The sequence below is a fragment of the Notamacropus eugenii genome, chromosome 5 (assembly GCF_028372415.1).
Source record: "Notamacropus eugenii isolate mMacEug1 chromosome 5, mMacEug1.pri_v2, whole genome shotgun sequence".
In the NCBI taxonomy this organism is placed as follows: domain Eukaryota; kingdom Metazoa; phylum Chordata; class Mammalia; order Diprotodontia; family Macropodidae; genus Notamacropus; species Notamacropus eugenii.
In genome coordinates, this window is record NC_092876.1 from 418,931,224 (window position 1) to 418,945,892 (window position 14,669).

Genomic DNA, 14,669 nt, shown 5'->3' on the forward strand with positions numbered 1-14,669 from the left:
AAGTCTCAACTGTGGCTCCAAAAAGTTGTAGCATGTGCAGTAGCCATACCTCAGTAAACCATCTCAGCAGATGGATAAGCTTTCTCTTACTTCTTGTTACTCTACCACCTTGATTTCACTCTAAGTCATGTTGATGTAAAGGATGTGAAAGGAGACATTGAAGGAAAGTTACATGGAAGAAAAGTGGTTTTTGCAGACTAATAGAGAGATGTAGATATAGAGAGATATAGACATAGGTATAAATATACCTGGGCTAAATCGAGTTGAAGGCAAATGACAGGCCTCAGACTCATTGGTGAATTAAGGAGGTGTCTACCCCAAGCTTATGATGACTTCTTCCAGGGAAATGGAAATTTATTGAATGGCCACAAAACTGGGGGAAGCAGACTCTGTGGAATACCTAGAGTTTGGTCAGACATTGAAGACACGAAGGTCCTCCACTGCATTCCTGGCCATCACCCAGTTACTGTGACTTTTATCTTGCCACTGAACTTCAATGACTCTGGAAAAGAGTCTAATGACTTTACATAACTCTGCTTTACTTAAATCCAATTTATGTGCCAGTCAAAAGACATCACCTGTACTATTTTACCATTTTTACCTACCTCAAAGTTCTATGGGGACAGGCAAGTGATGAAGCAGCAGCTGTAGTCCACTCCCCTCCCAGAGTCTCTGCCCCCATGCAGGTACATGATTTTGTTTCCCTGATAGGTATCCTAGCCAATCAGAAACTATATGTCTCTCCAAAAAGAGAGAAAGGAGAGAAGAATGCAGCTAGGCAGCACAGTGAATAGAACCCTGAGTCAAGAAGACCTGTGTTCAAATTTCAATCTCAAACACTTACTAGTTGTGTGACCCTGAGTAGGTCACTTAACCTATTTGCCACAGTTTCCTCTACTGTAAAATGTTATAACAACAGCACCTGTTTCTCAGGTTTGTTGTAAGGATTAAATGAGATGATATTTGTAATGTGTACAGCATAGTGCCTGGCACAAAGTAGGTGCTGTATAATTGCTATTATTAACATGAACAAAAAAATAGAGCTTAGAATAATCAAGACTAGTAGCCAGGGTATTGACTGAATTGACAGAAGTAAATTTATGTTGATAAAGTGGAGGAAGATTATGGTGGACTTTGTGTCAAAGGATAAGAATTGTTTTGCTAATCAATGGAAATTTAGGCTGTTGGAGTCTTCCAAGTGTGTACAAGATGGATCTGGTGAGTGATACTTTGAACAAGAAGAGTTTTAGGTCATCAGACCTAAAGAGTTCATTTAAACTGTGGTAGATAAATTTCAATCTAATTAAAATATTTTTTAATTGTAGAAGATCTATATGGAAATCTATATTTGTACCTATGTCAATATCTCTCTATATCTATATCTCTCTATTAGTCTACAAAAAACACTTTTCCTCCATGTAATTTTTCTTCAGTGTCTCCTTTCACATCCTTTACATTAACATGGCAAAGTGGCGTCAAGCTGGTGGAGTAATAAGAAGTAACAGAAAGCTTGTGCACCATATCTCTTTCAAAAAGAGAAAGAAAACCAAATTCTGATTGGGAAATCCAAGAAAATTTCAGTGAGTCATTTTTTTTCTAATCCAAGGAGGCTTAAGAAAGCAGACATAGACACTGGCAGATACTGGAGACAAGAAACAGCAGAGCTCAGGTCAGGAGGGTAATGGGCAGATTTTGCCTCAGATTGTATCATTTTGGTAGCACTGAAAGCTCGCAGAGCTCTCACCTTAACTGTAAAAAGATGGAAGAGGACATAACCTCAGACCAAACATTCCCTTAAGAAGTGCATAGACCCTCAGCACTAACATAAATTTAAAAAAACATTCAAGATGTTGGCTAGAATCACACCATGAAGTGATATTATGGTGACAAGGAAGTATGAGAGACAAATCTAGAAGAAGAAAATGTGTTTAAAACATCTAGAAGCAAAGCCTTAAAGAAAAATGCAACTCAAACACAAATCTAACCAGAATTCCTGGAAGAGTTAAAGCAAGAATTTTAAAAGACCTACAAACGATTTTTAAAACCAAATAAGAGCAAAAAAGAGATAATGACGAAAGAATTAGAGACTTAGAACAAGAGGTATAAAATCTTACCTGTGATAAAAAAGAAAATTAGTAAACTCAGGTACACATTTCCGAGCTTTATCAGTTTATTAACAGAGCACATATGAAACTATTAAGAAAGTGGGTTGATTGGCTACCTCAGGACAATGACCATGAGAAAGGAAGGCAGCTTAGTTTTATGAAATGACAAAGTAAAATCTCAAATGCTGTGTTTCTTCCTTTGACTGGCTTGATATTACATCATGACAATCCTGATGGATAGACATTTTATTTATTTTGACAAACTATAATATTTATTATATTATAAATTGTGTAACAAAATAAAAAAGATGAGACTTTAGGAGAAACCTCAAATTACGAGCCATAGACAGCAAAGCTTATGGAAATACTGCAAAGTGTGTTACAGTCAATATTTTGCAACAAGTTATTAACTGTTTACATTTTCACTTCGGAACTTGAAGATAAAAAATTGTGTTATAGCTTCCATACATATTTATTTGCACATCAAATTAAGCATCCTGTTCTTATGAATAACCAGCATCTCATATTGCTTCCAAATTCAGTGTTCTTTCCAAATGTTGATTCATGCAGAGAACTGCAATTCAATGCAATAGTTAGAGAATGAAAAGAGTTAATGTACAGAGAATACACAGTGGACATAAGGATTGAGGATCTTAAAAAAAAAACAAGGAAAAGAAAGGATAAAAGCTACAAAATAAAAAGACTTTTAGAAGGAAAAACTAGATATTGCTAAGTAGCTTTCCACTATCAACATCCAACTTCCTGACTTTTAAGTAAATTTTCCAGAGACATGTTAGACATTTTAGTTACAGCCCAATTCTTCATTTTCCCTTTTCCTGTCCCTAAACCCAAAATACACTACTAGGGGATGACTGTAATGTTTCATGGACAGATACCTTTACAGATGTACTTGTATTCTTGAACATGTGGCTAACAGTACCTTTACACTTCATTTACTGTGAACTGTCCATCATATCTTCAATACCTGACACTGGTACTCACTGCTCTGCCTCCTGCAGCAGATCTATCAGCTGCTCTCTGATTTACATTTGGAACCAAACATCTCTGCTGAGTTGAAAATAAGTGTTGTGCAATGCAAGCAGATATATCTTCACTATCACCACTAACATCTAATTATGTTTCCTCAATGGAGGCAACTGGTGCTGGTACTCTGTCTCAGAGTAATTCATGGTCTTCCTCTCCTCCTCTGTGACTCCTTTGAGCCATCCTGTCTTCAGTGATCTGCAAATAAGCATCTAGAGAAGTGATACAAGCATCAGATGACCGTGTGTAGACACTAGAGGCAGCACAGAAGTCTCAGCCTGATATTATTATCTCAGTCTGGAGTACTATCTACTCCATCTGAACTCTCTCACTAAGTTAACCATGTTAGAGTCACAGTTCAGCCTAAGTCCAGTCTCTCCCTTCTTTGGTATGTCTATTATATTCCATTTAATTTTCCTACACCGTCCATATTTGTTTCTCCTATACTGAGCCATGTTTTCAAGATCAGCACATACAAAAACCTAGCAATTAACATTTCAGTGCTCTTTGTATCTTTGGAGAAAGCACCTTCCAGCTCCCTGTGTTCATCATGCTGCCACCACCCATTTCTTCCATCATGACACCAGGCATATTCTCTATTGCTTCTACTTGCTGTTTTTAGCTCCTCTGGTGATAACAAGGTTGACTTGTCAAGAAAGTCTTCAGAAATCTCCTGCCAACAGAGTGCACATCACTTTCCACACCAGGGAAGATTGGGTGAATACATGTTTTCAGACAGGTGGCATATTCAGGGACAGTAAGAGAAGGTCCAGTATTGGAACACGATTCATTTGCCTTCCTGTTTGTGGGAAGCGTGTTTATTGTGTGATCAATTTCACTACAGCTAGCCATCCTCAGTCAGGATGCCAGCCCATGCTCTGACACATAATGTCTGTAATCCTGAGAAAGTCACAGCCTCTCAGTGACCAACTTTCTAAGACTGTAAAATACATTGGTAGAGGAAGTTTTCTCACTGGGACCTTCTAGTACTTATATTTCTATTTTATGTCCCACTGCTATCTGTTATAAGAATAAAACATACTTTTCACAGGCAATTAAAGTGCTTCATCCTCACTATTGGTTCATTCTTTGTGTTGCAAAGGGAGACTCTCCTTGCATTAATTTCTCTGGGAATTAGCATTATTGACTTTATATCACCAGTTAACTTAAAAATGACAATGTTGTTGTTCTATCTATCGAAGCTCTATTAAAAAAACTTCTTCTGGACCACCACTGAGGCCATTTCAGAGTAGTTTCTCTCTGGCCAACAGTCCCATCAACAGGAGCCTGTGGATGTTTGTAGACAGGTTAATGAGGAAGTGGGTCACCTCAGCTCTTCCGCTTTATTTCTTCATTGGGAGATGGGAGTAATCCTCAAGTGATTAGATAAGTCTACAAATGTGAGTATAGCCTGCAAGAACTTTGAATCAACTTGAATTTGAGTTGTGGGTGATGGATGAGGTTACTAAGGCAGAGAAGACTAGGATGAAGATTCAATTCACAAAACAATTGAGTACTGAGTTGAGTTAATTATAAGACAATAGCTTGACAATTACACAAGTTTCTCAGAAAGAGAGTTACAAAGTTAAGGAATAGGGACTTAGACTGCTTGGGACAGTATTAAACCCATGCCAGTTTCGTTGTCTTAAAAACAGAATTAAAATAGATTTTCAATATTACACCCAAGAAAATAACTTCATGAAAATTAGAATTGAGCAGATAGGAGCTAATGGTTCCATAAGATGTCAAGAAATACTAAAACAATCTCAAAATACTTAAAAAACAAAAAAAAAATGTGAAGTATCTCACAGCAAAATAACCTGAAAATTAGTTGAGGAGAGAGAATTTAAGACTCAGTGGTCTACTGAAAGCTATGAACAAAAACAGAGCCTAAACTTCATATTTTAAGACATCACAAAACTGCTCAGATCCCTTAGAAATAGAGGACAACAGTAGAAACTGAAAGAATTCACCAGTCACCCCATGAAAGGAAACCCTAAAATGAAAACTCCCAGAAACATTACAGCCAAAATCCAGAGCATCCAGGGTCAAGTAAAAAAATTATACAAGCAGTCAGGAAGAATTCAAGTAGCAAGGAACTATAGCCAGGATCCTACAAAAATCTAGCAGCTGCCACTCTGAAGGGGTGGAGAGCTCAGGATAGGGTATTCCAAAAGGAAAATGATTTAGACGTTTACAAGCAAAAGTAACTCACCCAGCAAAACTGAGTACTATGTTATAGGGGAAAATACGGCTCTTTAATGAAATAGAGGGCTTCCAAGCATTCCTGATGAAAAGACCAGAACTGAGTAGAAATTTAACATACACGTCAAGAGAAACATAAAAAAGTAAACATATGCAAGCAATCAAAAGAGACTGCAGGTTAAAATGTTTTTATTTATATATTCACATTTATATAAAATGTTTCTATTCTTACGAAGGTTGATACACATAACCATTCAGAATTCTATCATCATTCAGCATCACAGAGGGAGTCCAATTTGACAGAGGGCCTGGAAATGATTCACATTGAAATGAATTATCTTCTTGAGGAAATGTGGAACTATTCCAGGAATTTACTCATTTTTAACTAGTTGGTCTCTAGAAAAATAAATTTTGGGAAATTAGTCAAGCACAAAGATAATATTGAAATTCCTCCCTGAACCTCAAGCTTTGTTGTTTTTACTTAGGCATAATCTCAAAAAGGAAATGGCAACAATTATAACATCCAGTATAATTCATCTAACTATGCTTAGGGAGGAAACTATAATGAATGAGAACATAATTATTTTAAACTAAAACTAGATACATGACGAACTTAGTGTTCTGCTTACCAGTGTCTTAACATATCTGAAGGTGAAATGATTCATCTTTACTCATATGTTCTCTCCTATTGAGGAAATTCTAATAAATAAGGGTTTTGACATAAAAATTTTTGTTTTCTTTCCTGTGGAGACTACGGGAAAAATTAATAGATCTTACAAAAAGAAACTGAAATGACTGTCAAACTAGGCAGTACTAGACAACCAAGAAAATGACTACAAATGCTCACAAGTTCACAAAGCAAACACTTTCTCTGTAAATATTTGTAATTGTACATGCTAATACCTTTTAAGGCAGGTAGGTAGCTCAGTGAATAGAGCCCCAGACCTGGAGTCAGGAAATAGAGTCTCTAAGGCCTCAGACACTTATTAGTTATATGACCCCGGGCAAGTCACTTAACTGTTTGCCTCAGTTTCCTTATCTATAAAATGAGCTGGAGAAGGAAAGGACAAACCACTCCAGAATCTGCCAAGAAAACCCCAAATGAGGTCACGAGAGTTGGACACAACTGAAAAACAACTTGAGGACAACAGCAACAAATGCCTTTTAAGGAAAAAATGTAATCCATCTTTAACTTGAGGAATTTTAAGAGAATCATTAAAGGGCTCTTCATCTATTTACATCTGTCTTCATTTGCTTTGGGCATGTTGTCAATTTCATGCTGTTTAGGCTAAACCTAAAAGTACAGAAGTGGTTTTACTTAAATCAAATAAATTCAAGCATCCTCAAGTCATAAACCCAGAAAAGAACACGAGAAGACTTAACCTCTGCCAAATCTTCATTTCTTATTTCCTATTTTAATATATGATACAACATGTACAATACAATAATACATAAATTCTTTGGAATTTATGGATTTTTATCAGAGAAACAGCTAAATAAACTGATGATACAAAACAACAGTTCAAATGTTAATTCTCAGATATTTTATTCTTCGCCATTTCTATAAGACTAAACAAGCAGATTAAAGGAAACTATCCAATTGATTATTTGTATATTTTAATACATAAATATTTGGGCCTGTTAAGGACTGTGATTCAGCAAAGTCAGCTTCTTTGCTAGTATTTCCACATAATGCTCCATTTCCTGTCTCCATATTTTTGCATTGACTGCATATATCTTATACCTATAATGCTCTCCCTTTTTGCCTTTTTCTTCTTGAAATCACTGACTCCTTTCAAGACTCAGCTCAAACACCATCTTCTGGAAGAGTCCTTTTCTGGTTCCCCTAGCCACTTGATCCTTCCCTGAAAGAGTTACCTTCCTTCTGCTATGCATATGTTTTCTATATACCTGTTTATTTACATGTTGTATCTCTCCTTGGTATATAAGCTCTTTCAGAGATGAATTGTTTTGAGTTTTCCCCTTTCTTTGCATCTTCAGTGCTTAGTACAGTGCCCTAAGTCAGCACTTAATGAATATTTGTTGATGGATTGACAACACTTATACATTGGTTTCATTGTGATCTTACTTTTTTCTTTCAGATTTGATACTTGACTTTCCAATTCCTTCGTTATCCTTCACAGGTTTTTTAATGTTTCTTCTTATATTAGACGTGTTTGTGGAAAAGTCACATCTCTGATTCTCATTTTCTTCATCCAGAAAATGAGGCTTATAATAATAGGGCACACTTTATTAGATTGTTATAAGGTTCTAATGAGATAAATTATTTAAAAGACTTTGCAAACCTTTTTTCAGTTGTATCTGATTTTTTGTGACCCTATTTGGAATTTTTTTTGGCAAAGACACTAAGGTGGTTTGGCATTTCCTTCTAGATCATTTTACAGATTAAGGAACTGATGCAAACTGGGTTAAGTAACTTGCATAGGGTCACACAGCTAGTAAATGTCTGAGGTCAGATTTGAACACAGGAAGATTAGTCTTCGTGACTCCATCCACTGTGCCACTTAGCTGCCCCACTATCTGACTTAGTGCCCTACTAAACTCTGTCGAGTTATATTTCACAATATTCGGTTTGTAACTCCCATACCACCTTTTAATTATAATATAAGAAAGTGACATCCTGTCTCTGTGGATGCAAATAAATTGACACTACTTTCTAGAGAATGTATATTTTTGTTTGTTGTTCAATAGTGTCTGACTCTTCATGACTGTGAAGTTGGGACTATAGGATAGGAGCCTCCTACCCTAAAACATGTATGGTTGCCAATTGTGAATGAAAAAGATCAAGGTGTATCCTGGGTTGGGGAGGGGTACAAGAGCTTCAATTTAGAGCTTCATATACCTACAGCCAGGATTTCAGCATTTGATTCTCTTTTGCTAACTGGAATTCAAGACCGAACTTTTGAACTACGTTGCCTATCTCTTTCTTTTATTATTTTCTTTTCTTCTCTTTATTTTCCCCTCTGATGAGATCATGGGCAAAGATTAAAAAAAAGGCAAACTTCCTTATTCCTCCTGTCTCAATCAACTTTTCTTGAAACTAAGATATTGTCCTTATAATGCTCTTGAGGTCCTAAAGATTTTGACTCCCCAGCTGTGATTTCTAAGACTTTGAGGATTTTATTTTTATTCATATTTTTGATGATGGAGGGTCAGAAGTAGGATAGAAAGGTAGGGAAAACTGCACAAAATCTTCATGTTGCTTTATGCTTCTCTGTGCATGTGTACTGAATCCTCTAGGGATGGTTTATAATGGAAGGCTGGAAGCAAAGAGCTCTCAACAGGAAAAGATCTTTGAACTGGCAGCTTGTCTGCTGACCTGCTTAGAGAACCACACAGAAATCCCTTTGAGAGGTGAAATCAAGAGCTACAGAAAACTTCAGATCTTTTTTGACAGTCTTGTTTTTAAAGCACAATTCCCTCTTTCTCTTCTTCTCCCTGTTCTTGGTCACTAGAGCCACCCCCATCCTTTTAGGATAAAAGTTCTCGAGCCTTGTACAATATGGTCTTTTGCATCTCAGGCTCTCCTGATGGAGGAATGATTTTCTAACCCTCTTGGTGACATCTATGAAGAATCTCAATCCCTGAGCCCCTCTGGAGTCTAGTTGGTTAGTTTGTTTTGAGGGCACTTCTCTCCTGAGCTCCAGTTTCTACAGGCCTCGATATTGTTCCTAGGCTGACTCTAAAAACAAACCTTTGGACACTTATTTCTTCTTGGCATTGAGTGCCCGGTGGTAGAAGAGGAGTGTCTTTTTCCAAATGTGACTGCAATCTGTTAGTAGAATTGAGCAATATTTGCTGTTCTTGGTTGGAGAGAAACAGAAGACTGCTGTACTGGAAAAGGGTATCCCTTCCCCCTCCTTTCCACTCTACCCGGTTACTTTATGGGAATGAAGGGCAGGAGCTGAGAAAGCTTCAGGTATCTCTCATCAGAACACTCTAGTAAGGACATAACTGGAACATATGGTCAGCATGGTTAAGGTCCCATTACTAGAGCTTAGTAAAGAATTCCTCCCCCCCACCCCCACCTTCCTGTGGAAGTATCTCCCCATCTTTCTGCTTTGGATTCCTCAAGCTACTCCATTATCTGATTCAGAAGGTGCTAATAACCAAACACTCCCCCTACTCTCTCATTCTGGCCTTACCTCCTTTATAACTGTACTGGCTTCTGTGCCAGCTCTTAGAAACTGGTTTGACTTTTAAATTTGTTTTAAAGTTAATTCTTACTCTGCTGAGAGGGTGTTGATTCCCTGACCTGTGGGATGGACTAAAAAAACCCTAAAAAACAAAAAACCCTCAAACAAACAAAACAGCTGTGAATCATTATGGAATCTGTGCTTGCCTCTGACTACTCACAGGACCCTGCTATTTTAGATGCAGCTTCATGGTCCCTTAATCTTTTTTCTCTTTTCTTCCTCAATATTTACTTTTAAAAAACAAGATCCCAGAACTGGACTTTTGAGCAGGACTGACTCTTCTATTAAGTAAAACATGATATTGAGACTGTCTGTAAGCTCTTCTGACAGGGGGAAACAAGGGTTTTCTATATTGTATAGTATTTTTACATGAAAGAATTTGCCTCTTTATTGATAAATACGTGCTTTTGTTACTTTAATAAAAATGTGACTATTGAAAAGGGGCCATCTCCAGTCATCCTGATGAATATCTGGTCACTGGATCCAGATAGCTCAGGAGGAAAAATTCAAGCTGGTGACCTTGCACAGCCCTCCCTCACTCAAAACAAAGTCAAGTGCAAGTCATGTCATCATTTCTCTGATGTCATAGTCTTCTTCAAAAATGAAGGACTAACACAACCTGTGAGTAGACCAAGCTGCCTGAGTGGGAACTCGGCTAGCTGGGTAACCCAGCTCACCTTCGCCCTTCTGTCTCCCTCTTCCTTCCTTTGAGTTTTCCTTCCTTCCTTCCTTCCTTCCTTCCTTCCTTCCTTCCTTCCTTCCTTCCTTCCTTCCTTCCTAACTTCCTTCCTTCCTTCCTTCCTTCCTTCCTTCCTTCCTTCCTTCCTTCCTTCCTTCCTTCCTTCCTTCCTTCCTTCCTTCCTTCTCATTCCCAAAACCTCAAACCCAGTGCACTCTGAAGCCTATAGGTTGTACAACAAGAGGTCCCTGACCAAGTTCCACTTAATGGCTGGCTTAGAGTGATTATCAGTAGTAACAGTTTTCTCTTTCCCTCCTAGTTTGATTTAGTTATTTTTTTTCTTTTGCTCACTAAAAGGGCCATTCCCTGACTATTACTTAAAGAAGTCTATTCACTCAATGGGCATTACCTCCCTCCAAGTGAGTATTTCAAAAGGCCTAGCCTAAAAAGGCCAAGGTCTCCCATTGCGTTCTGGGCCTTCTCCAGTCATCCTGATGAATATTTGGTCACTGCATCCAGATGGCTCAGGAGGAGAAAATGAGGCTGGTGACCTTGCACAGCCCTTAACAAAGTCAAGTGCAAGCATGTCATCAATTTTCTGATGTCATGGTCTTCTTTGAAAACAAAGAATGAACACAACTATGGAAAGAAAAGTGCTGCTACAAATATTTTGTGGTATATGGGGATTCTCTTCTTATCAATAGTCTGTTTGGGTTATAAACCCAAGAATAAAACCTATGGGTCAAAACGTATGGGCATTTTAGTCACATTTGTATAATTCCAAATAACTTTCCAAAATGATTATACTGATTTTACCAACAATGCATTAATGGATCTAACTTCCCATAACCCCTCCAACATTATAATTGCCAACTTTTGTAATCTTTGTCCATTTTCAAGGCTATTTCGATGTATATTTTTCTTGTCATTAGTGATTTAGAACAGTCTTTCCTATGATTGTCAATAATTTGCTATTCTTCTTTTAATAACTCTTCATTTCCATAGATTGCTTGTCCATTGGGAAATGACTGTTGGTCATTAGTATTCATCAATTAATGCCAAATACATCTGGAAACTTTTTAAACATCTTAGATACTAAACCTCCACTAGATAAATTTAATGCAAAAGTTTTCCCCATTCATCACTTCCCTTCTTATCCTAAGTGAATGAGTTGTGTTTGTACAAAAGATTTTCAGATTCAGATAATCAAAATTATCTATTTTATTTTTTGTAATTGCCTCTATCCTATATTTGATTGAGGATATATCACCTTCCCATACCTGTGTGAAATATATGCTTATGTTCTATTTTTAAATATTATGATCTTTAATATTATGAATGCAAATTAATTTAGAATGTATTATGTAATATGATATAAAATAGTGGTCTTAGCCTAATTTCTGTCAAACTATTTCCTATTTTCCCTATGGTATTTTTTTAATCAAATAAAAAGTTTTTTCCTAAGTAATTTGTTTTCTAGTTTATTAAACCATGAGTTATTGAGTTCTCTGGCTTCCAATTCTTCCTTTTAATTTTGAGTACAATGGGTTTTTCCCCAGAAACTTTTAAATTTAATATGATCAAAATTATTTATTTTATTGTCTATGATTCTGTCTCTTGTTTGATCATGAGCTCTTCCCTTATTCGTAGAACTTACAGGTAATGTTATCCATGCTCCTCTAATTTGTTTATTACATTACTCTTTATGTGTAAATCATGTACTTATTTTGAGCTTATCTTGTTATATAGTGTGAGATGCTGGTCAGTGCCTAGCTTCTGCCAGACTGCTTTTTAATTTTCCAAGCAGTTTTTGTGAAATAGTAAGTTTTTGCTTAATAGCTTTAATTTTGAAGTTTATCAAACAGTACGTTAGTGTGATCATTTACTTCTATATATTTCATATCTAATCTATTCTATTGATCAACCCTCTATTTCTTATGCAGATCTTATCTTATGATGACTAGCAATTTGTAGTATACTTTGATATCTGGTACTTCTAAGCCACCTTCCTCCGCTTTTTTCCTCATTGATTTCCTTCATATTCTTGAAATACCAGAAGCAGAGCTAAGGTCTGTGCACAACGTTCATTGATCTGACTAAGACCTTTGATATTGTAAGTCAGGAGGGCTTGTGGAAAATTATGGTGACATTTGTTTGCTCAGAGAAGTTCATCAGCATTATGTCAGTTTTATGACGGCAAGCTTGCATGGGTTCTGGATAATCAACGATCTTTTGTGCTTTCACAGTCACCAATGGAGTGAAGTAAAGCTGTGTGCTTGCTCTCATGCTTTTTAGCATGATGTTTTCAGCAATCCTTTAAAGAGGAAGAAAATGGCATCAAGGTCAGCTACCACACTTGTGATAAACCATCTAACTTGAAAAGACTACAAGCCAAGATTAAGGTGAAGGGAGAATTGGTCATTATATTTTGTTCACAGATGACTGTAACCTCAATGCAGTCTCTGAAGCTGAGATGCAAAACAGTATGGATCAATTCTCTGTTGCTTGTGATAATTTTGGCCTAACAATTAACATAAAGAAAACACAGGTTCTCCCTCCGACAGCACCATACCATCCATACTTGGAATCATCAGTTACTGCAAATGGAGAAATTTTGAATACTGTGGAGAAGTTCATTTACCCTGACAGTATACTTTCCAGGGATGTACACATTGATGATGAGGCTAATGCAAGCATTGCCAGAGCTAGCTCAGTGTTTGGGAGACTCTGAAGGAATGCAGGAGGGAAGAGGTATTAGATTGCCTACCAAGATGAAAGTCTATAAAGCTGTTATGCTGACCTTATTGTGTTATGCCAGTGAAACCTGGACAGTATACCAGTGCCATGCCAGGAAACTGAATCATTTCTATTTGAATTGTCTTAGGGATATTCTGAATATCCTCTGACAAGCTAAGGTACTGGACACTGAACTCCTTTCTTGAGCTAAACTGCCAAGCATTCAAAATCTACAACAGAGAGCACAACTCTAATGGACTTGTCACATTGTTCAATTGCTGAATGTACATTTGCCTAAAAGACTGTTTTACAAAGAACTCACACAATTTAGGTGATCACATGTTGGTCAGAAGAAGTGATACAAAGACACTCTCAAGGTCTCTCTGAAAATCTTTGGCATTGATTATGAGACAAAGGAGACACTGTCACTGGACCATCCAGCATGGAGTGCCATATCAAAGAAGGCACCGTGCTCAATGAGCAACGCAGAATTGCTGTAGCTCAAAAGAAACATGAGATGCTCAAGTTTAGAGACATCTCCACTCCAAAGGTCCATGTGGGGGTTATTTGTGTCCAACCTGTGGTAGAGTCTTCCAAGCTTATATTGGTCTGATCAGCAATAGTCAGACACATTGTACCTTGACTCCAACATAATGGTGTCATTTTGGTCCTCTTCAAGAACGTAGGACAATAACCAACCAGCCAATTTTCTGTGCTTCTTTTATCAAGCTTTTAATTTTCTTTTTATAATTTTCTTGCATTCCTCTCATCAATTTTCCCTATTTTCTCTCTACTATTCTTATCTCTTTCTTTTGTTTGATTTGTGTTTAATTTAGCATTTTTCTCTGAGCCTTTGGTTGTATCTATTCAAATTGTTGTCTTCTGAGTTTGTGTCTTCATCTTCCCTGTCACCCCAGTAGGTTTTTTTGGTCAAATTCTTTTGTTGTCATTGTTTCTGTTGTTATTCTCTTCCTTTGCTAGCCTATCTCTTAACTTTGAACTTTATGTTAATGTTGGTTTCTGATCATATGGTGGTAGGAAGGCACTGTCTGAAGCTTTAGGCTTTTTTGTGCTGCTATTTTCAGAGCTGAAAATTTTTAGTGCTTCCAAGTGTGATCTGGGGAGGGGTGTGGTCATTGTTCTGCTGATCTGAATTCTGTTGTTTTCCCAGGAAGGACCCTTGCTCTCCTGCAGCTACAAGTGCTAGTGATCCTCTTGACCTTGTAACTGGTACTAGATCTCCTGTTTCACTTCAGCTGAAGGCACTAGCACTACTCTCTGTCTTGGAGCTGTAATCAATGCCCCTGCTCCCTTGTGACTGACCACAAGCATTCCTCTCCACCCTGTAACTGGGATCCAGAACTGTGTATGGGCCAATCAGCACCAGCTGTACCCAGTGCCAACAAATGATCCCGTATAATCTCTTTCTGACCAATGCTCCAGATCTCTCACTGTGTCTGGCTTCTGCATCTTCTGCTGCCATGGTTTCAGCTGCCTTCAAGGCCTGTTTGCTGGTGTTGTAATAATGTATGTGCTGTGAGCTGGTCCCCAGGGAGGTTTCATAGACTTCTCCTGCTGACCTTCCATTTCCTTAAGCTGGAGAAATGTCTCATCCTGACCTTTTGTTGGCTCTGTTGCTCCAAAATATGATTTGATGTGTTATTTTAAAGTTGTTTGGAGGGA

The 14,669-nt window shown here is 37.5% G+C and overlaps 1 pseudogene; it reads right to left on the reverse strand.

Moving 5' to 3' along the window:
* Window positions 1-3,281: 3,281 nt before the first annotated feature.
* Window positions 3,282-14,469, reverse strand: LOC140508004 (E3 ubiquitin-protein ligase RNF146-like; annotated as a pseudogene).
* Between the last annotated feature and the right edge of the window lie 200 nt (window positions 14,470-14,669).